Here is a 23,291-nt window from a genome sequence, read left to right as displayed (position 1 = left end):
AACAAATGTTTTTTCAAGTTATATCTTTCTGGAATGGCAACTCTGATGATCTAATTTCAATTGATGTTTTGTAGGGGAAAAAATAATTTTACGTCATTTTCACTGAATTGCTGAGTATCTCAAATTAGAAAGGACACATCCATGAGGGTCATTGAGTGCAAATTCACGCTCGTTGCAGGACTACCTAAAACTAAGTTACAAGACTGAATGCTCTAAGGAAGCAATTCTCTTGAATTAACAATTGCCTTGACCCTAACTAATTTTTCAACATAGAGTGCCATCAGGAAAATCCAAACAAAATCAAAAGGAAAGCATTAAAGTAACAAATAGCCTACATTTAAAAAAATAATAAATTTTTACAGCCTAAGAACTATGTAAAGTTAACAACAACAAGCATATATACCTGAGTTTAGACTGGTTTTGTGTGTATTATTTTATAATTATATCCTTTGAGAATTTAAATATCTGCACATGCACATTTGCATACAGTTGTCTTTAAGTTGAGAGGGCTAGCATCATACTTCATGCATTCATTTGCATTCATGAACTCACGTGTAAATTTCTCTGTCCCTGAGCAAGTGAAGACAAAGTACCTGAGCAGAATCCAGCCGTACACAAACAGACACACTGAAGTCTGTATGCACGAAACAAAGTGAAATTCTCTCCACTGTGCCTCCACCAAATGAGAATTTGCCTAGAGGGAGACTATTTGCCCTTAAAACGCTCACTAGTAGCTCACTGCATTTGGGGTTCAATGACTTTCCCTCCCCAGCATCCCATTTCATACACTGAGCCGCAGCCACCCTGGGGCATTGGGGTCGGGAGAAGCGCCTCTCGGAAGCCCTCGGGTGAGCTGTGCCGTGCAGAGGCACGCTGTGTAACACCCATCTGCTAAGAGCTGAGGCGCTGACTGCAATGGAGTCCTGCCAGACTTCTTGGCTCTGAGCGAGTTCCAAACACTGCAATAGGTATGTGATCTTATCTTCCTAATAGTGTGTAAAAACTTAGCACAATTTGGACACAGTATAAATATTGTTGACAGTGTTCTTTAACATAATTATTCATAGCACCTTAGTTCCAGCTGTAAAACTTCTGCTGTGCCTCTTCCTTAATAACACACTTATAATAAATATTTACAATGCAGTATCTGTTTTCCCAAAAGGTACAAAGATTTGTTTATGAATTCTTCTTTCACAAAGTTAGCATTTTGTTGGTGTTTCCAAACTGATAATAGTTTATTATGTTTCAGGCAATATCTGAGATAGCTGTACAAAAAAGAATTCAGGACATCTGTTAATTCTAGAATATTTGATTGAGTATTACTATATAAACATAACTATTTACCTATTATTTACATGTTAAGTTATATGGAAATATGAAGTTTCCTTTTATACTTATCCTTGTGAATACTAATATTTTCATCTGTGTTCATGAAACTGAGCCAGAGTAAAATGCATTTCAGCTTTCCAAGATCAAATACAGGATCAGCCATAAAAATAGCAGATTCTTCTAATCTAGAAGAAAGTAGAAGTACATGCTTGTGTGTCATATGCATGCTTGCTTAAAAAAAATTAGATAAGTTAATGAAATAAGATTTATTCAGGATTGTCTGACATAAATATGCTGGCTCTGAAGCCTGTGAATTGCAAATACCTGGAGGCTGGAAGATCATGCTGGACGTTGATGTTCCATCCTTTTGGTCTTCCCTAGGCCTCCAATGCTGATCTCCATAACAGAGAAAACATGGCTAAATTGACTCTTTCCTACCATACTACAGATATTCTTATCTTAAGCTTGTAGGATAGAATGTGATGTGACCTGAGAGAAATTTATTCTTTTTAAAGGACAACAGTTTCCTTTTGCTTTGTATTTCTGCCACTTTCTAGACTGGGAAACGGCCTGGGCAGAAGCTGCACTGCAGTCAGGCACACAGTTAGGAAGCAGAAAAAAGAGTGAATCCTTATAAGTGGAGCAGGTGGACCACAGTATTGTACTGTTCTACTTGTGCAGTCATGGACTGACCCTCCCTAGTCTTACAGCTCTTTCTTTGGTGTAATTGTTACATACATTTTTCAGCAAGCAATGGGGAGAACCACCAGTAGGAAAGCAAACTAAATCCCCTTTTCTGGTCCCAATGCGTTCTGCATTTGTTGTCTGCTGCCTAGAGACACAGCTTTTCCTTGCAGCTGGAAAGCCTTTTTTTCTTGTTATAAAACGCTAATTAACACGACACATAAAGTACTTGGTTCTGCATTTGAGACTTGCTGCATAGTCCTCCCCAGTACGTGGGTAACTATTTCTGTTCTGGATTCTTGGCATCTGGCACACTTCTAAATATTAAAGTATGTGAAGGAAAGGTGTGCCGCCCACTTATGCTAAAGAAAGATCACAGTGAGAGAAGCAAAGGAAAGAAGAGGGGTCCTACAATGGACTTTTGAAGATTAATTTCCTCTCTCCTGCTGTCAGTACCCAAACAAATACAGAAGTTGTACAGTTGCCTTTCATGTCAATTCCACCACATATAGATTTCCGTTTCCCCAACTCCTTGAACGTTTTGCAAACACATGTTAGTATTGCCTTTCTTCTGCTATGGATGTGTGTCCTCCACTATGAGGGCTGTGAAGGACAACAAACACAAATATATGGTTCCTAAGAGCTGCTTTCTCCTTATGCACCTGCAAACAGGGACAACACTACTCCTTTTGGAGGATGTAAGGTACTTACACCACTTCTGCTGGAAGCTGAGGGGTATTCCACCACATTATCACCATAATTTCATTTAACTTTAGATTTCAGGGTTTTCAGAAAGACACCACTGTGTAGGTATGGAATAAATCTACTTGTACTCCTGATAGTTTTGTTACTATCTGAAGTTACTGAGTGAAGTTACTCTTTCACTTTCTTCATTTTTGATAAACTGTACTCTGAAATGGCCAGACTGGCTGTTTGCTCTCCTGAAAAGCAATGTAGAAAATACATTCAAGACTGGGGTCAAAGTTTAATAACCACTGGATACTGGAGGTCCTAGACCAAAGGTTATATAACAAAGATCCTAGACACCGGTGTATGTTTTCTCCAACTATGAAGGTATAAAGCAGCTAATGAGAGCCATAAAGAAGAGAGCTTAAAGAAGCCTTTTATCTTCCTTGAATGTTAGCTGTCATGATTAAAGCCATCAAAAGGGCTGCCTTATCTAGTGCCTGTGATGGGAATGGCAGATACAAAGGAAGAGTGACCCTGATACTAACACACCTGATGAGAAGCTCCTTTGCTTTGCTTTGCTTTGCTTCATAGTGGATAAGGTAACATGGTGGCACATGTTGAAGGTGAGGGGGGACGGCACAGACCATGGGGAAAACATCTCGTACAAGCAGTTTGCATAGGCAAAATCATCTTTTATGGGTGTGTGGACATGCTTCCTTTAAGAGGTTAACACAGTCAGCATATAATGTATTTCAAAATGAATTAATTTTTTCTCCCAGATGCTGTCAGTCACAGGTTCCTGGCCTTGGTTTGACTTGGTGAAGTTGCATATAATTTTTCTACTCATGTTGCTCCTCAACAGGAAGAAAAGAGATCTCAAAATTCATGACCAGAAACACCTCTACTGTAATGCTGCTGACTGCTACCAAATTGCCTCAGGAAAATACTCTGTCCATGAAAATTACCTACCTTGCAGATGCAAAACAGCCTCAGATGATACAAATACTAACTAGAAAAATGCTGTCCCAGAGTTACTTGTAAGTCCAACATCTTTTGCTCTTAGTCAGCCTTCCAGTCACCAGCCTAAGATGGAATCATCTGTTCTTTAGGTTTCTACCTTTTCCACCAGGAAAATGTAATGTAACAGAAATAATGTCAGAAAAAGTCACATAAGTACATGTGGATGCCCTTACACTTGACATTCAACATGATTTCTTAATTTTTGATTTTCCATACTCCTTCTTTTACTGAACTTACACCTTCGCTTTCTATCTACCTCCTTCTTAGTCAATAGCTTGTTGCAGTTTTGCATACAAAAAAGAATAAAATTTTGGATGTCCTGGCAGTAATTTATGTTCAAGTGATCACATAACAGCATTTTAGATTAACTGACAAATCAGTTAACACTAGCAATAATGAAACTCAAATGATCAGACTGAACAACTACATTAGCTACAAAACAAGAGAAAACCCCCCAACTTACCCACAGAAAAAAGATCTCCTTCACTAACTTGCATTTGGAACTTATTGCACCTCTGACTTGTACTAGTAGCTTCCTTTCAAAATCCAGTTTCAATTGCTCAACAGTGCTGTCCTGTCCTCTTGATCATTCCCTGGTGTCCTGCTGGTCACATTGCACCATGGATCTCATCTCTTTCAAATCCCCTAGCCTTTTCTCCCCTGTATTGCTGCTTTGCTGTAGGTAGAGGCCTTTTCTGCAGCTCATTTTTGCTATCTGCTGGCCTCAGGGTCTAATTCTTGCCTGCATTTCAATAAGAGCAACAACATGTGTTAGATACTCTGGTGCCAAAGCAGTGCAGGGATGTCATTCAGTTCTACCACACTATGACCATTCCAGTCTAGGGTCTGACTTACTGTAGAAGTGTCTCTACTTCTATTTTTCTTTTCCTTAAAAATAAATTTATTTTATAACATGTCAAGCATTTCCATCCAGGTTCATATTCACTGCATGTGTGATTTTTTTCAATCATCTTTTACTTTATTTCTAATTGTATTTTTTAAAAACTTATGCTTGAGTGTGTGTGGTAAAGGAAAGGCACTGCTGAACACATGCATGGTCGATTTTTGCAGTGTTTATTCTGCCATGAGAATACAGAGATGAACCTGTCCAAGATTTGTCAGACATAAGGGATAATTTTATACTGATGGTTTGTTGGTATTTTTTCAGGAGATGTAGCAAATTGTGGAGGAGCCTAATCTAAGGAGGAACTTGATTTTCAGAAAGTAACAAGAAATTTTCCCTTTGGAAACACATGTGTTTACTGGGCAGACATCCAGCTTTCCCACTCCAGCTACTGCTGTCCTACTGCTGTAGGTACATGAGTTAAGATAGGCAAGCAGCAAGAGGGCAGAAAATCACTGAAGGGGTACCTGCTTTTTCTTGTTCTCCAAGTCCCCTGTGCCCTCACAGACTGGCCCAGCATCCAAAAATACTTGTATCATCAAGGACAATGATTGCTCCTCCTGGAACTGCTGGGGTCAGAGGCCTCTACTTATGGGAATAGCCTACTACCTCAGAGCAAGGAATATACAGACATCTGGAAGGACAGACAGATAGCTTGATCTTGAGACATGGGCTGCAGCACTGAGATGACAAGATATCACAATTTCTAGTTAAATTGACAGATTGAACTTAATGGGATGAGGAGAAGGCGCCCATCATGCCAAGGATGTGAGTTTCTAGAAAACTTCCCCTTGCTTTTATTTAAGTATGCTGTAATTGTGGATATTTTCTGTCATGGATTGTGTTTGATGCCTTTGCCAGGGGAAGACAAATTCCTTGCTGGAATTACTCCTACTGGCAAGTGAAGTACAGCTCAGACCACTCATCTCTATCCCATAATTAGCTCTGCTTTTCTTCTTGTGATACATGAGCTCGTTTTTTCCCATTTCTAGTTTTTGCAGAGGAGTTCTGTGTGAATTTCTGCTCATCTGTCTTTAAGTACTTTGTTAAGAACTGGACCCTAAAAGATGTCTAAAATATTTTGCTGTAGAAAGATGATTACAGAAAGAGTTTTCATGGATTGGACCACAGTCTGTTACTGGAAGGGAAGGTTAACATTCAGCTTATGCTGTAAATTTCCCCTTGGCCCTGGTATTGCCAATGTTATCCTGAGAGTTCCTGTGGTTCCAAGCAAAACCTACTGCCCATCCATCAGCAGAATACAGGCCTTTTAATTTAGCCATGGTGATATATGTGTAACTGAGCCTAACAAAAAAACACAAGGAAAAATGCCGTTCCCCACTTCCAATCTCCTCCCCAGCCTCCCAACCTCCCTCCTTCACTCTGCAGTGGAAAGTGAAAACAGAACTTTAGCACTGTTTTCTCTCTCCTGGTAATCCACTGTCAAGAGGCTGTCTGTCACTCTTTCCACCTCAATGAAAACATCATCAGCCTTTTCATTTTAAGTGTTGACTTGAGAGACAAACCAGCCCTCATTTGTACCTTAATGTTCTTCTAGAAATTGTTTTAAGATTTCAGGTTACACTCAGCAAGCCAATGCCCAGTGGGTCTAAGGGCTTAGATGGAGCTGGCCTCTCAGCTTGGAATTTATTGATTTGACACAGTTTCTTTTCTTACTTCTGAAGCACAAGGCACGCAATGGTGAAGGGGGGAAGACCTCAATTAATAGAAGCATGAAATAAAACACACATGTAAAGGGAGGTAAACAATAAGCCAGGAGCAGAAAACATGTAAGAATCAAGTTTGAAAAAAAAAAAAAAAAAAAAAAAAAAAAGCAGTCAAATATTGTTGGAAAAGAAACATTCAAACAATTTAACAGACTCAAACTTTTAATTCCATAATTGTTACAGTCCCAAGCAGGACTGTGTGCACCAATCCCTCTCAGAAGGTCACATGTTACAGCTGTGGGTCAGTCAGGATTTTCCACCTGTTAAGATTTACTATTTGCACTGGAGTTTACTACATAAGGAGGATGAACAGTTTACAAATTTAAATTGAAGAGAAGATCAATGCAGCTAGTAATCTGGTTTACCACCAGCTATATACAAGTCCTTATTTACCAGCTATTGTCATTTAGTGGTGTCTGACACACCACACATAGGAGAGGGGGAGGTGTTTTTGATAAAACTGTGTGGGTAGCTGTTGGTTAGTGCAGGCCCTTTTACACTGCCTGTGCTCAGTGCCTGTGATAATCTTTCATTTCTTTCTCGAATATCCATGACTTTACTCATAAAACATACACAGCAGGAACCAGTTTCTTTCTGTGCTTAGAGAGTTGGCGGCTAGTGAATAGAGGAGCCCAGAGACTATGTGCTTGTTGGCATGCTGGAAAGGGTACCTGGATGCATCCTTCACAAGCCCTTAAGACCAGGCAAGACAGCAGATAAATTGATTTAAATCACAGACTGAGCATATCCACATTGGTTGATTGTGGTGATAACAATTAATGATGAAACAACTCACACCCCCATGAACATGACCAGGCAGAATAAGGGCAAAAAATGTTATTTAGAAGTCAGACCCTATAGATATTTTCTATGATGTTGTGTCAAATCACTTGTGACTTTAGTGACTTATTCTGCATATGCACCAGAGTAGGCAACTTGTGTGCAGTAGACCCTTTCATGCAGGGCTAATGCAATGGTTAGCTAATAATATTAAGCACTCAGCAATGCTCCTACAAAATAAAAATTTTAAAATGTTAGAAAAATAGATAACATGAAGGTAAGGCTGAATGCTGAAAAGCTTAAAAAGCTGGAGTAATTATTCTAAGAGGACTACTTAGAAGCTGTAAACAAGTTCAAGTGTTTAAATAAGATTTGTTGAATTGGAGCAGTACTTCTGAAAAAGACAGATTAAATGGAAGAATTTGATACAAAGGCAGCTTTGCTACCAATTTATTTACTAATTTCATTAGTATTAGATCCTTTGGTAAGTTGAATAATTTGAGGTTTAGGTTTTGTATTTTTACACCTACATGATTTTTTCTCTGGATCAATTTTTAAGGAGAATGATACAACAAACTCACTTTCATAGTTATGCAGTAAAAGACTGAAAAAAGCTTAATCCACAGCCATAGGGGAAGTTAGTCTTTCTTAGAGTAAGAGAAGATGGGCTTAAAAATGTGTAATTCCCATTACATGAATTCTTTTGTAGCAACAAAATGAAGCTTTTAAAAGCAAAGGGTAATGCTTCCCCTCATCTCACATGTAATAGTGAAATGACAGGCTTGATTCATCATTGCTTTTTTTCCCATGAATGAAGCCTCTTGGAAAGTAAATTCACATTTTTTACTAAGGGTGATGTTATAAATGAGTTTAACAATGATTGATATTTTAATCCATGGTTAATCTACTTCTCCAGATCCTTAAAGAGTCCAATAACTCCATAGATAGTTTATAACCATCTAACATACATTAATCTCTGTAATATGGCTACAACATCTGTTAATCATTTGTTACCCACTTGTACAGCATTTATAAATGCAACCTTTACATAAAGTTTGAATGAATTATTTTGTGTTTGTACAACACATTCCTTTCAAGGAATGCAAAGCACTTTGAAAGCATCATTTATTTGAGGCTTATTACTGCCACATGTCATAGGTAAGTTGTATCCTCACTTTACCAACAGCCAGTCTAAGAAATAAGGTTACATCCATACTGGAAGGAGAAAGTGGCACTTATAAGCTAGATCAAATCAACAGACTTTTGTATCCCACAGACTTCCTGTGTGAATTCCTGCTCATGACTACTGCCACAGAGTGTCCATGTTATGCTTCTAAAGCCTCATGCCTTGTCATGAGACACAGGCTGTTGCAATTCCTTCCTGAAGTAAATATTAATAGGTTAAAGTCTTCCAAGGACTGGTCAGAAATATCTCAGAAAGATTTTCTTGAAACCCAAGTCCGTGGAGACTCCTGTCTCCTGTTTGTAGTGCTAGCAGTCTGCAGGAAGTTTTGCCCATGAAGACCCTTGAAGTATGAGCAAGCTCTGAAGTTTGGGTTAAAGCCTTATCTCAGCAGGGACTTGTATGTTCAAGCATGGATGTTTACCCATGTGGTAGATGGTGGGTGTCCTTGGGCCTTGGAGTAGGCTTAGACACAGGTTTGTTTCAGCAACACCTCAAGTCCTACGGGTCTCATGACACAGTGAAGGAAGCTGTGGTATGATCAAAAAGAGACATCTGGCTTTCTTGCTCCATTTCAATCACAAGCAAGTCCTCTCTCCCTGAGCAGACACTGGGTCATACAAACAGGGCTATATCCTGAGTTCTGCATTCCTTTCTCTTCAGAGCCAAAGCCCCTTTCTGGGCTGAGTAAAGCAGTGCTGTCATTGCAAGGCATTCTTGACATCAGCATTACCAAGGAACTCGTCTTTGCAAATTACCATTTGGTGAATTTGTTCCATCCATCACCCGTCATCTTCCTTTGGCTGGACACCATGCCTTTCTATACTACGTATTCACGCTACAGTCTTTGACACCCATGAAAAACCTTCACATGCACACATTTTCTGTTAGCTCCTGAGAAAATATGGTCACCAAGATCATGGCAGAAGACATGTTGAAGTTCAAAATAAAGCACAAAAACTTAGCTATTCAGGAGTCAAGGAATTAAAAGATGAGTGATTATACTTATTACCAAGCTCTGCTCAACTCAATTTTTGTTCCTTGTATGTATTAATATGACTGCTTTCTCACTTGTGACAGGATATTTTACAGACTGTCTTATACATAAGCCTCCTATTTTTCTGGAACCAGGACATTTTTTCTTACCATTTTCTGCCTAAAAAAATAATAACCAATGCTTTTTTTGGATCTCTTTTTAATATGTAGAAAGAGTTGAAAGGTTATACCAGAATAAATTTAAAGAGAGTGAATTTGATAAATATACCTGGTCTGAAATGCTCCCCCAGCCATGGAAACAGTCACAGCAATGTGAGGCCTACTCCAAAGTATCGTGAGTACCTTGTGGTGGTTACTTTACCTTGGTGACCCGCTAATGAGGCAGGATTTGCAATTTGTGGAGTTTGAAGGAAAAGCTGTTCAAGAGAGAGCTTTAGGGAAAAACAGCCTCCCTCTGTGAGATCCTTCACCACAGCCTCAAAGGAAATAGCCCTGTAGGTACCTATTAGTGTTTGGACACTCCTGCAGCAGCCCTGCTCTCTGCTCCCAGTCTGTGGTGGCTGCTGCTTGGGAAGGCTTACCTCTGCAGAGGCAAAAAGTACTGAACTCATGCATCACAGCCCTGGGCACTTAGCAGCAGCCCAGTATCGCTCCCTGACCCAAGTCCAGTGGGACAAATCTGGCTCACTCACATAAACTTTTGATGTATTTGCCTTGCAGACTGCTGTACGTTGTAAGCAAATCTGTGTAAATTGCAACCAAATATAACTGGGGTTCTGAAAATAATCTGGCTGTGACAGCATAGTACTTAGCAACACTCTGAATAAAAAGCTAACTCATGTTGTTTTTTCTCAGCTTTAAGCCTTTTCACCATTTTTTCAAATAGGTTAGAGCAAGCATTTGTATGAATGGCATCCTTAATCCTCTGGTACCTGATAATATTATACTGCTCCTCCCTCTTAGACTGACAGCCCCTCAGACTGTGATGCACCTTACCCCTGACCACTCTCCCAGCTGTTTGGTTCTGTGATGCCCAGTGTCCACCTTAGTTCAGCAGCACAAAATATTTCTAAAAAGAAGGCTGAGGCCTTCACTTGTCCTTACTTACCATTTTTATCCTATCAGACCAAAGTATCACTTCTGCAGACCTTTCATATCAACACAAAGACTACCCATGTTAAATCAAAATCCTTTGGATACCAAGGGTTACACAAACAGTGGCCTGGGTAAATATTGTTTCCCAAGTAAGTGGTTGAACAAGTCCTGATGGATGTGTGCCTGACTGACCAAAAAAATTTAAAAGGTATTTGGTGTTTGCCTTCTCCCTTAGCATTTGTCTTTTAATGGGAAATGTATTTGTTCATCTCCTCTGATACTAGTTCTTCTAATGAAGCTATGAGGGCAGCAGTAAGATAATGCATACCTCTCTCTTTTGTTGTTTCTGTGCATGAAAGTCTGAAATCTCCTGTGGCAGTAAACAGTGTGACAGTTGGACCATCTCAGCACAGGTCTGCACCCATTGAGAGCTGTGGTGTGTTCTGCCCAATTACTAGAGTCCACTTCTCCGCCACAGAGACTCCATGAATTCACAACTTGTACAAGCTAGTGTGGGCACTTTGTTCCCATATTATGACAAATGTCACAGTCTCTTGCTGTTAACAGGCATGGCCAGTTCAGACAGTCCATGACTGAAAAACATACCATTGTAACAGCCTAAAATTTCCTGCTTACCTTACAGAGTCTGTAACTTGTTTCAGAACAACATCAATGTTTCTGGTGCTTTTAGGCTTACCTACCAGTCTCCAAGTATAACTTAATATATGGCTCATCCTATTTCAGGGTGACAGTCTGTTCTCTACAATGTTTCTCCAGGAGAAAATCTGCTGGGAGAATGGTACTCCTGTACCATCAGAGAAGATAGGTGTGCAAGGCATAAAAGCCTTCTCCTTCCTCCTTCTCCTCAGGCAGACTTAACTGCATTATGCAATTTCTGAGTTCTCTTCATTATCTCTGGCATTGTCAACTTGTTGCAAAGAACTATGGTCCACTGATGTTTCATAGAACTACAGTATCATAGAATGTCTTGAGTTGAAAGGGATCTCAGAGATCATGCAGTTTCAACCCTTGCCATGGGCAGGGACACCTCCTACTAGACCAGGCCGGTCAGAGCAACGTGGCCTTGAATACCGCCAGAGATGGGGCATCCACAACTTCTCTGGGCAACCAATCACTACCACAGTAAAGGATTTCTTCCTAATATCTAATCTAAACCAACCCTCAGTTTAAATTTTTGTACCTTTCTCCTGCCACTGGTTGTTGTTGGAGATTGAGAAGATGAATGTGGCCCTAGGGATGTTTTCTGACGACTTTTTGCATTGATCAATTTCATAAACTTGCATTCTAACCTGAGCAGCATTGCAACCTGAGCAGCATTGCAATCTGAGCAGCATTCCCCATGCTGTTGTTTCTTCAGTGGCCAAATTCTGGGCCTTTCATGGATTTGTTTATGTGTATTTTACGCTATGTCCATGTCACCCTCTGGTTCTCTTGACAATAGCTGTCCAAAATGAGATTACTCTCTTTTCAGCCCTGAATTGTAGATAGACACAGGACAGATAGCCACACAAACCTCTTCCATTTTCCTTGAAGATTTCTGTCTACACTCAGGACTGTTGATGACATTTATTATTGTTGCATAGTCCTACAGTGGACATTTTTCAGTCTCTTCAACTCTCGGCACACCAACTGGCAAGAGATGTTGGCAGGCATGCCCTTACCATTGTACTGGAGGTTTTGTTAGTAAGCAGCATATAACATGGGAGCTGAGATAACATAAACTGTTCCAAATGTGTCTCACAAGGTGCATAAAAAAGTTACAGTTCTCCACATTATCCTCTTTGAGATATGAAAATTGCTTGTCTCTTTGTGACTGGATGAAAATCATTTAAATCTCCATGCTGCAGATACATGGCCCTGCCTGAAATCTGACCAGATGCTAGAAAATACCAGGATAACAACAGGACAAACAGCCCTTTCCATGCCTTGATATCCAGCTTTGCATTAGTGCTGAGTGAAGATCTGAGAGAAGAAAGGGGAAAGGAATTCTGTACTTGCTGGTCCACAGAAAGGTCTCTGACTGTCTGGAAGGAAATAAGGAGTTTCATGGAGAGAGTAGGTTACCAGATTCCTCACCTGAAAGAAACATTAGTTTTTTCATTCTTTGTGGTAACTATCCAGCTGCCTTGTAATGCTTCCTTTCAGGTATGGCTGCCCCAATGCAGCCCACCTGGCCAGCTTGCCTAAATCAGCCCTGGGTGGAGCAGTGCCCAGCCCATACTCCCTCAGGGAATGTAAAGCAGATCACCAGTGTAAAGGGAATCGTCCTCTAAAGGAGAGCTGCAGCACTCAAAGGAGGAAATCCATTCCAGGGAATGTACTAGAGCAACTTGTTTAGAACACCTTTCCTGAATGATGTGCAAAATACTGGACAGATGTTTCACGCACTTAGCCTTTTTTGCAAGGCCTATTATTACCAATTATTGTGGAAAAAAAACGAGAGAAGAACCATCCTCTGTAGGGCAGCCGCACAATCTGAGCTTTTTCTTGAATGTCTCCCACTATTTTGGCTCCTCTTTGTTCTTTATGAAGCCTGGAAGACTGAGGTGTGCAGAGTTATTAATTATATACTGGAATAGTAGGCTTTATAAAGAATGTTACAAATTCTTGGTTTTGGACAGAGGTCTTTGGCCTCAGTTTCTCTGACTTTTTAAAATCACCTCATTTGTGCATTTGTTCTGTTTTGGCCTTCTTGCCCATCTCACATGCAGCCAGTGTGTTATAAATGCTGATTGATCCCACAGTGGACAAACTGGAGACACAGTTGCATGAATCTCCTGTAGATTCTTAACCTCCCTCAATTCACTTCATGTGCCTCTGATTCAGCTAAAGTCACTTGGATACCTGTTTAATAGAAAATATAAATTATATATAAGTCCTAACAGCTTCTGAAATTATACTGGCCATCAGGTATCTTTTTGTAAGAGGTTTCAGGGACAGTTTTAACTTACACTAATTTTGTGTTTCTCATATCAGTACATACCAGTGATAGTAGAGTCTGGAATTTTTGGAGCTAGCCTTCCAGCAGAAGAGAAATCAGGGACACAATTGAAGAAAGGGAAAGTTTAATGCTCAGAACCCATGGTGTACACTTCTGATTAGGACAACAGAGTAGAAAGAATTTCCACGTCGCAAAATTGTCTTCGATGCTAGACAAATGTACATGAAAGTAAATGCCTTTATTTTAAAGGCATTGCAGAAGGTTATGACACTAACATGATTAAGGAAAAAGAAAGATGGCCAGAAGGCTTCTAGCTTCTGTTGCAGATAGTGTTCAGCATCAAGAAATACAGATGAGTCAACTAGCTTTAAAGAAAACAGATGACCAAAGATATGTCAGAAACACTAAAAACATAAGCAAACCCTTTGCCTAAAATGATGAGTTTTCCAGTCCCTGCAGGCCTCATCATCACAACTTTATCCACTTCAGAGGTCAAACTGCCTCTGTTACTTGGTACTCAGGCACACAGTGACCTATCCCACAGCTTTGCAAAGATAAGCAGCTTGAAGAAGGACTTCACGAACAAACTACTTGGAAAAACAGCTTCAATTTAGGGAGCTGATTTTGCTAAGAGCAAAAGTAAACAGAAGTCTTCCATCTTCATATCTAATATATGTAATATAATTTGTATAATAGCAACAGCAATTGAAAACTAGCTACAAAATTAAGATGTTCTATGAAATCAGTTAAAGAAATTATTGACTCTTAATCATGATTCTCTAAATGTCACATAATTAGCATCTTGTGTGCTCTATGTTCTGTTAAAGAATATAGAAAATTGCCTGGAGCACCATCACTGATACGACTCCATTTAATTGCACAGACAGTGATCTGTCTTCATAACACTTTGTGGGATACACAAATAACGATGTCACCCAACTGACAACTTTTTATGGTGCTTTACAACGTGGAGCAAACATTTTTTTAAGACCATGGTGAGGTACCATGCTTGCAGTTTGATTTCCAGCAGGGAACATTCCACCTTGAGTTAGTTCTCAACCACTTGCCAAAAAAAGAAAAATAAGCTGCTGCATTTGGATATGGAGTGTGAAATTACCCGGATGGGAGTAATGTGAGTGCAGATAATTGTACACCTGTTAGTTATTTCTGAGAAACAAAACTGTTCATGCTACAATTAGGTACAGTGTAAATCACAAAGACAGAAAACACATTCAATCAGTTGGACATGGTGACGGGAAAAAAAATCAGATTTCATGGCTTGATAGAAAAATCACATTAAGGTCCAAATGAATTATTTCTATGACTCAAATAAATTATCATCCAGACTTACATTGGTATTAACAAGATGAACTTTTTGGAGAGAGAATTATAGACTCTAGGGGAAGGTGGGTGTAAATCACTGCAGTCAAAGATACAAAGGTTTAGCTAGGGTATGCACTGAGAGTGCTTCTAGTGCGGAGTCCAATGAGAAATTTCCTTGATGTGAATGGTACCATGTCTGGTAGATTTTCCAGACATAAGCCCAAAATCTTCCATTTGCAGTGTCAAAAGATGATTTGCTGGCATCACATCAGCAATCCTGTGCTTTGAAGATAAATGTAAACCAAGGCTGTAGCAGCAGGCTTCAACACCATGTCAGCTACACAGAAGGAGTCTCAACTGCACTGCTTTGGTGTGACAGAGAAATGTGTGAGCTTTAAATACTGCCATGGAATTTAAAACTTTACCATTCAATACTGCTAACCTTAATACCAGTGACCTAGTACTGTTCAGATGCTGGCAACTTGACATGGTGCCATTTCCTTTCTGAGTAGTTGCTGTCTCACAGAATTCACTGGTATGATGTCATGTGACAGGTCATGCATCAGGGCATGGCATCTGCACATATCTGCTTCCAAAAAATACAGTATTTCTAAAAGAAGTTGTCTAACCTGGCATTTTTGCTCAAATGAGAATACAAATAGGATGGTTAACAAGTGGTTTTGCATGTTTTTGCAGCACGGAAAAAAAATTAATAATTACATTTTACCCATATAGTTTAAAAACTCTAACAGACATTTCCTAGAGAGCCATGAAAAACCTATATGTGTGAATACACAGACATTATGTGAAATGCTCATTTGGTATACAATGTGTCCTGAAGTAACTGCCTGCATCAAAACCTACATCAACATTGATGTATGTCCTGAAATTGTGGCCAGAATCAGCAACAAGAATTATGTCACAACAAAAATACGAAATGATTTTTTTAGACACAACCTTTAGCTCAGTAAGTGCTGGGATTTTTTTTTTTTTTCTCCATATAGGCTTTTGTTTAAAGCCCCTTAAGGCAGTAGAATTCCTTCACTGTCTGTGCTGCCTTAGATGGAATGCACTGAGTGCAACTTTCTGTGCATGCTGACAATCTTCTTTCTAAAACCATTAGTCAAGTGCATGACTACTGAAATCTACAATAGTGCAGATATGCCAAATGAGGAGAAAATGAGCACAGTACCAAGAACATGAAGTCTCGCTTAGGAAACCATTGATCATTTAATTTGTGCTAACATATTTAAATTTCCTTTGATTTGTAGGTTTTCCAATACAAAAGATGATTGTGCCCAGCTGACAACTTAAATATCTCTTAAGGTCATAAATATAATCCTGAGTCTTTGCATTTACCTAATATTAGTGTTGATTCCACTTAGACATGGTTTCTGAGGAAGCCATATATATGGTCTGTATACATATTCTCCTCTATTGCATCTTCAGACTTAGAATATTTGGGCTCCTGTGAAAACAGGTCTTTTTTGATGAAATAGGTGTGTGTTTATGTATCAGAAACAGTCAGCTTCAGCACTTTTAAATCTTGCATAACCTCTTGTTGATTTGGGCAGTACTGGGTGGCATCTTCTGTCATGATTAGTGAGAATGAATGGGTGAATGTAAAAGAGGATATCACAACAGATCTGGTGTCTGGTGTCTTTGGATCTTTATTGTGTCATGCTTACTGAGCAGATTTAAATATCCAAGGTATACAGCAACTCAGATGTAATGATGCTTTTCCAGGACATTAAAAATTAACTTATTTATTAAATTAATATTTCAAAAATGAAATCTTAATATCTGTAAGTAAGACAGAGGATGGTCAGCAGTCATTCTACCACAGCTAAGAAGAAAAGGTAAGGGAAAGTCAGATCAGAGCGTGAGTTGATAGCCCTCCATCCAAAGGAATTACCTCTCTTCAAAGGGAAAATAAGTGGAATAGGTTGTTACTTTGGCTGAGCCGTGGGTTATAAAGTTTATAATGTATAAAAGCTAACAGTGACAAGTGAGTTTGCCAATAAAATCAATGTGTATGCCCTGGGTCTAAGTTTGTGACGCCAGCCTCTCTCTATGACTGAACTATGTCCTGGAGATGGCCATCCAGGATGCTGGCCATCTCAGCACAGCAGGGCCTGTATCTTTGAGCAGCCTGCTGCAACAATAAACACTGAGGTGAATGGTGGGAGTGGTGAAGCAATCATCTGCACTTTCTGCTAAGTACATTTTGAGATGCACTGCAGACTGAGTATTTTAGATTTTGTCTTAATGTTGAAACCAGAACTCCAACAAAGTCAACCTGAACTGTTAACCAGATGAAATAAGTGTTAATTTGGTAAATTCTTGTACAAGATCCTCTTTCATGATTAGTAACTGAAGTGTGGACACTAGGCCTGCTTGAAAGGGTGCGTCTGTCATCATTAACAAGATGAGAGTACATAAGGCTTTGAAACAGAGGAAAGCTGATCTCCTAGTGTAGCTTGATGCCTTCAACACAATTTCCAGGGAATCAGCACATCTGTAAGCAAAACAGAGCAAGGACGTGTCAGCTAGCACAGTGTGCAGAAGAGCAGAACAGGAAAGGCTGAAATTGTCTTTCCACCCTGCAGCAATTATTACTTGGCTAACAGGGAGAAACAGGGCAGAGTGAGGGATAGGCACATGAGGATTTCCCTCAGGAAAAGAAATTTTTACGCCCTCCTGGGATACAAGCACCCCAGAACCTGAAAAAGAGAAGAGGGAGTTTGTTAGAATTTTTTAAATTCAGTAGCTGCAATGGTCCTTGCACAATCTGTTGGACAAAACTACACGGCTCAGTGTAAAATGCAGTACTCACTGTTTGCAGGGAAGGGGTAGAAAAGGAGATTGCAAGATACAAGGAAAAAATAATTAAAAAAAACACTCCTCCTTGTAATAGAAACTAGCAAAAATTTAGCTCCAAAATAAAAGAAAATATAGTTATTTCCCAGAAAAACTGAAGGAAATATGTTTGCATTTCAGCTTCTATAGGAGAGACTGCTATGCAGCTTTTCAAACTCAGAGGTAGCAGCAGAGACAACAAAGGAGATGTCCTGGTACTGAGGACCTGAGGAGACCCCTTTGGCTATACCTGATTTGCATTTGGGCAGACACTTCTACCTGAATTCAGAGTCTGTAAGTTGTTTTTATACTGCCAATGTTTTGTTAAAAATAAGAATTCAAAGCCAAAAAATTAATCCCAGAGACTTCTTTAAAACTTTTCATTAAAAATGTATTTTAACGTAAATTGAACTGTAAATGGTGGAGGCAGAAAAAGTGAATAGAATAGTAGAAGGAAAAACAGATACCTATGAGTTTTCCTGAACAACTCATACTTGAGAAAGCAAAGTTATTTATCAAAAAGAAAACCCTAAAATCCACTTCTTTTTTTTTTTTTTTTTAATGTTTTTCTCTCTAAACCTATTTATTGTCCAAATCCGGGAGGTTCTCAGTGTCATACTGACATAATGATAGCTTTTCTTTGTCAAGAGAGAGAAAACAGTTTGTTACACGCTTGCCTGACACTCCTCATTATCATCTGTGCAAAACAGGCACTGAAAGAGAAGCAGAAATCAGAAAAAAATAATGCCTCTTCCTGGAGTCATTCATCAAGAGCTTTAGTAGCAAATGTTCCCAAACTTGCAACACAACCTCTTGAAACAAGAGCTGACTTCTTGCTAAATTCCAATATTAGTCACAGTTCTGCGGTCACAGCTCTTTGTTTTTAAATAGAAACCTTTCTCATGGCTGTGACAAGTTACTTTGTGGAGGCAAGAAAGGAAGGTAGGAGAGCTTAGGCTGCTGTTTGCTGTCCTCTGTTGCAGGTGACCACAGAGGGCAGGATGGATGGAGGAGGAACAAAACAAGATCTCCAGAGGCTGACAGACAAAGGGCTTTCTGGAGAGTGAACAATGCAGGCAGTGTTACTCGCAAATGGGATCTTTCAACACCCTTGGAAACAAGAAAACTTAAAAAATTAAACATTCTACAGTGGGTTCCTAGTGGCTTACACTCAGTGCCAGCTACAGCCAAACAAGCCTGCCTGTATAAGCTTGTTAATGGGGAGAAATACATCTGATCTGTATGGCATTTGAAGATGATTAATGAGAGGGCTTCTGACAGGATAAACTTTCTTTCCTTTTATGTGTCCTTGGCTTCAGGCAGCACCTGCTCACTTGCAGCGACGCGCTATCTGGAGATCTGTCACTGGAGCTGGCCGTCTGCGTCAGCAGGGCTCAAAGGGCTCCTGCATCAGGCACAAGCGTGCATTACTGTCAGGAATGTAATGCAAACAGAAAAAAATTAGGGGTGCCAGGGCTTAGGGCAAAAGTTGCATGAGACATGCACCCTGGCTCCTTGTGACCACATGGAATATCATAAGAAATGTGAAATGTCCAATCTCAGCCCTGCTCCTGGCTGTTTGCACTCAACCCACTCACCTCACCTGACCACTGCAGCAAGACTGCTGACTCCTTGGGGCTGGAGATCAACTGATCTATCAGTTGATCCATACCTCCAGGGATGATGACTCAACCACTTCACTGGAGAGCCTTTTCCAAAAAATGAATTAAGTAATGGAGAAGGCTTAACACACAGCCATTGTAGACAATGGAAAGTTAGAAAGAATAATCTCCAGACTTAGTATACATTCATTAATCCCGGTGTCCCAGTTTGAGTACCGCAACATTCACGTAGTAATGCAAACACATGATTAAAACTCTGGGCAAAAAATGTCTCCCCCAAAGAGTTCTTTAGAAGTTAAGCAGATTAACTTTACCCCAATTATTCTTGAAATTTACTTATGACATAAAGTTCTGCAAGCTGTCAACATCTGATAACAGTAATTTCTCCTGGATGAGAGTGAGGTAGCACATTACGCTTCATATGTTGTTAATGCATAACCTGTGGCATGATTCCAATGATAAAGTGCAAAGATCAGGGAAACAGTAGAGCAAACAACTGTTTGAAAGAGAAAGCAAATAATTGTTGCATGTGATATTCTTACAATTCTTCGGGCATAAAATGAAGGTAAAACAGCCCTATGAGTCCTCTATGCCGCTTCATTTAAATTTCTGCCACCTACCAAGACAGCCTGCAGACATCCATAAAATGCAGTACCTTATTCTTACCACTCCCTAACTTCTGCTTCTAGACAATTTAAAACTTCCAAAGCCAACTCCAGGCAAGCAAAAAGGCACTTTTCCCCCAAGTACACAATACGCATAGTAAAAGCCCCTGCAATATTTCCTTTATATACCAAGTAATGTATACAAAACACTTGAATGACAATACAAATAAAAGGTATAGCAAAATAACAAAATACTCAGTTTAAAAAAAGAGTCTAATAAACCCATTTCTAACAAACATTAGGACCCTAACTTAGAACAAAATGACCTGAAGAAATCCTATGCACATTCAAAACCATTTGTTAACAGAGAAGTCCTAACTACATTAATGTAGAGTCTGTGATTCCTCACGTTCTTGTGCTTAGCATATAATATTGGGATTCTCTTAATGAAAGTAACTTTTCATTTTAGACCTCTGTGGTGAACTGTTAACATGTTTCCAAATCTATTCATTGTAAGGGTTGCATATCATAAAGTACTAGTCCTCTTGAAAAGTGCTAATGCTGCAGGCAAAAGGTCTTTTCTGCAAAGGCAACTGTGAGCTTAAAAAACCATGCACCTGCATTCAACATCTGGAGGAGTAAAGCAGGAATATGAAACCAGCCAAGGAGACAGTTTGGGAGTCAGCCACACAGAAGACCAGTTCTAAATGCTGTGAAGCCCTGGGTGCACAAGGATGTAGGGTTCTGACCCCACCTCTGTTGGGTGGGCTCTCTCCTGACTCAGGTTGCTAAGCCCATGGCAGGGACACTTAGCTGGGTGTGGATCACCTGGGAAGAATTTTACAGGCAGGCTGATTGATGTAGGTGGATTTCTTACCTGGGTTACAGTCAGTGCTTTATTTGCTCATAAGGGGCATGCCAGCACCAGCTTTAGCAGAATACACCAGCAAGAGCTAAAGAACAAGCCATACTTTTAACTTGATCATCCTCATGTTTTCTGACCCCATCCTCAGTGTCTGTGAAGGAGAACCAGACACAGTTTTTCTTAGCACAGCACTCTCTGGCGTACTGATAGACATAAAAAAAAAAAATTGAGAGGATTACAAGGAGATCAGAACAGTGTCAAAGACACTATTTTGCCAAGACTGCAAAGAGTTTCTTCATTCTCAGACTACAGGAAACCTTTTGTTTTTTTCTATATATTTTCTTTTAATAAAGGCACATACTGTACTTCAGATGTCTAAGTAAAAAAATCAAAGCCACACTGTTAGTATAAGAGTTATGATCTTTCATATTCAAAGAATAACTGAAATACAATTCTTGTCAAATCTGGCAAGAACTTTGCTGAAATGTAATTCTTCTGCAGCAGCTATGATGTCCTGCTCTGAAAGATAGATTTCTGTCAGACTAACAGTGAAATTAAATGTAGGATCTGATTTCTGTATCTATGCCCTTTCTCCTGCAACTAGAGCTGGGATGTGGACGTGTGGCTGTGTGGCTGGCTGGAAATGACTGAATTTTTGTGAAAGGGAAGTAGACCAGCCTAGTTCCCATGAGTGGTCAGAAATGTCCACCCATGCCAGCTGCACTCAGATGCTGAATTGCTAATGACCTAAGGACAGCCTATGGTGACAGCCTCATTTTAGTGGGGAAAGGTTATCACCCTATGGATTATCAGGCAGGACTGCAGCAGTCTTTTTGTTCTTTTGGGGAAGAAGCTTGAAATTGAAATTTGGTGATTTACAGACTTACAACATCAGTTCAATAGGAGACATTTCACAGAGACCTTCAAGTCCATGAGCCAGAAATATATTTTATTCTTACCTTAGAATTTGCTGGCTATCAAGTGAGAGCAAAAGTTCCAACCAGATGGCAGCGAGAAACTGTGACAGTATTCTGTTGACATTGAAGACAGATACTCATGTACTAATGAAGACTGATACTGTTGAGACTCGTGAAGACTTGTTCTGACTTCTGTGCATTTGCAGATGAACAGGTACATGGGAGCAGCAATCTTTGATCAAATAAAAATATCCACCTATCATAGCATCCGATAATGGCCAAAAACAGATTCTGGGAAAGGAATGAACTGTAAGAACAAACATGTGGTGATACATCCCATACATCCCCTAAAAATTATTCAATCTCCCATGAATTGTTAAGGTAATTTCTGAGTCAAAGGTAGTACCTTTGTGTTTTACATACTTTGGTGGATTTCTCATGCATGTTTGTCCACCTGTTTCTCAAACATGTTTAAACTTTTAGCAGCCATATTGTGTCGCAGCAACCTATTTCACAGAATATTCCATTCCCAGTCTGCACTGAAATCAACTTTTCCCTTTTTTTGTACAAAATGTCCCATGTTAGTTTAATTTGTTACCATGTCTCTTGTATGCAGACAACATTATTTCATAACTGTTAGGAAGTTTCAAATTAAAAGTGCTTTACACTTAAGAACAATCACATCTAACTACGTGAAGCTGACTTTAGGATATGTTTAGATTTTTTTTTAGACGCATCAAATTAATAGTTTTCTGCGTTGTTATAACTGAGTAACAGTCCACAGCCACCAAAAAGAAAGTGTAATAAAAGGAGCGTGTTCCACGTCTTAAGTGCTGAAGCTGAAGGAGACCAAGTCTTGAAACATAATGCATCAACAGAACCCCAGCTCTGCAGAAGCAAGGCTATTTCTTTTTGCCCTGTTCCAGAGGACGGCATCCTGTGAAATTAATGGAGAGCAAGATGAGGACACATAGAAGGTAGTAACACTACTGTACATAACAGATCAGCACTCTGTGAAGTCCACCATTCCATTAAAATGAGAAGGTATCCTGGTTTTATGGGGAGGGTAACTTCATGAGCAAAATAACACATAGCACACTAGGAACCATGAGAGAAAAATTCTAAGATGAAACTGCTTCCAAGGACTAAAAGGGAAATCTCTCTGGCACATCACAGTTACCATTATCTCATTCTCCTTTTCCCTGTATATCTTTCTGTCATCATCAGAAAATGGCTACTTCTGTGAAGTTGTTTTGTAGATCAGAACATCCGTGATGAAATCATGAAAACACGTGCAGCTCAGGAAAGCAAGATTCTTGTAGAAACCACTGGAAATATGCCAGAGAGAGAAGCAGAAGGTGCTAGTTAAAGAAGAGCACAAATGATTCCTAAACACTTAGATATTCCCCATCCTTTGTAAGCATCAGTGAGGCAAAAGGATTCCCCCAATGGGACAGGCACTAGAAGAAGACCCTCTGGAAGATGGTGCTAATTAGCAAGTACATACACGCTACACTGATCAGCTAGGACAGATTGCTTTACATTTCAGCATTTCTGTCACAGAATGAATACCAAGATTATGATTTTAAAAGTGCTGAAACTTGAAGAGCAAGCTCATGGACCAAAAATTTTCTTTCTTGTTGCCTGTGATTTACTGGCAAACACACTCTCCAGACTTCCTAAACTCGGGTTTTGCCTAAGACTCCCTACAGCAGAAATCTCTCTTCCAC

The 23,291-nt window shown here is 39.6% G+C and overlaps 1 long non-coding RNA gene across 1 annotated transcript; it reads left to right on the top strand.

Moving 5' to 3' along the window:
- Window positions 1-829: 829 nt before the first annotated feature.
- On the top strand, window positions 830-19,309 carry LOC121347917. Its single transcript, XR_005954301.1, has 3 exons — window positions 830-968; window positions 17,694-17,846; window positions 18,536-19,309. It is a non-coding gene; the product is annotated as an uncharacterized LOC121347917 (long non-coding RNA).
- The last annotated feature ends 3,982 nt before the right edge of the window (window positions 19,310-23,291 follow it).

The sequence above is a fragment of the Onychostruthus taczanowskii genome, unplaced genomic scaffold, assembly GCF_017590055.1.
Source record: "Onychostruthus taczanowskii isolate IOZ18803 unplaced genomic scaffold, ASM1759005v1 scaffold96, whole genome shotgun sequence".
Lineage (NCBI taxonomy): Eukaryota > Metazoa > Chordata > Aves > Passeriformes > Passeridae > Onychostruthus > Onychostruthus taczanowskii.
Note: the sequence above shows the minus strand (reverse complement) of the source record. Positions and strands in the feature narration are given on the sequence as shown.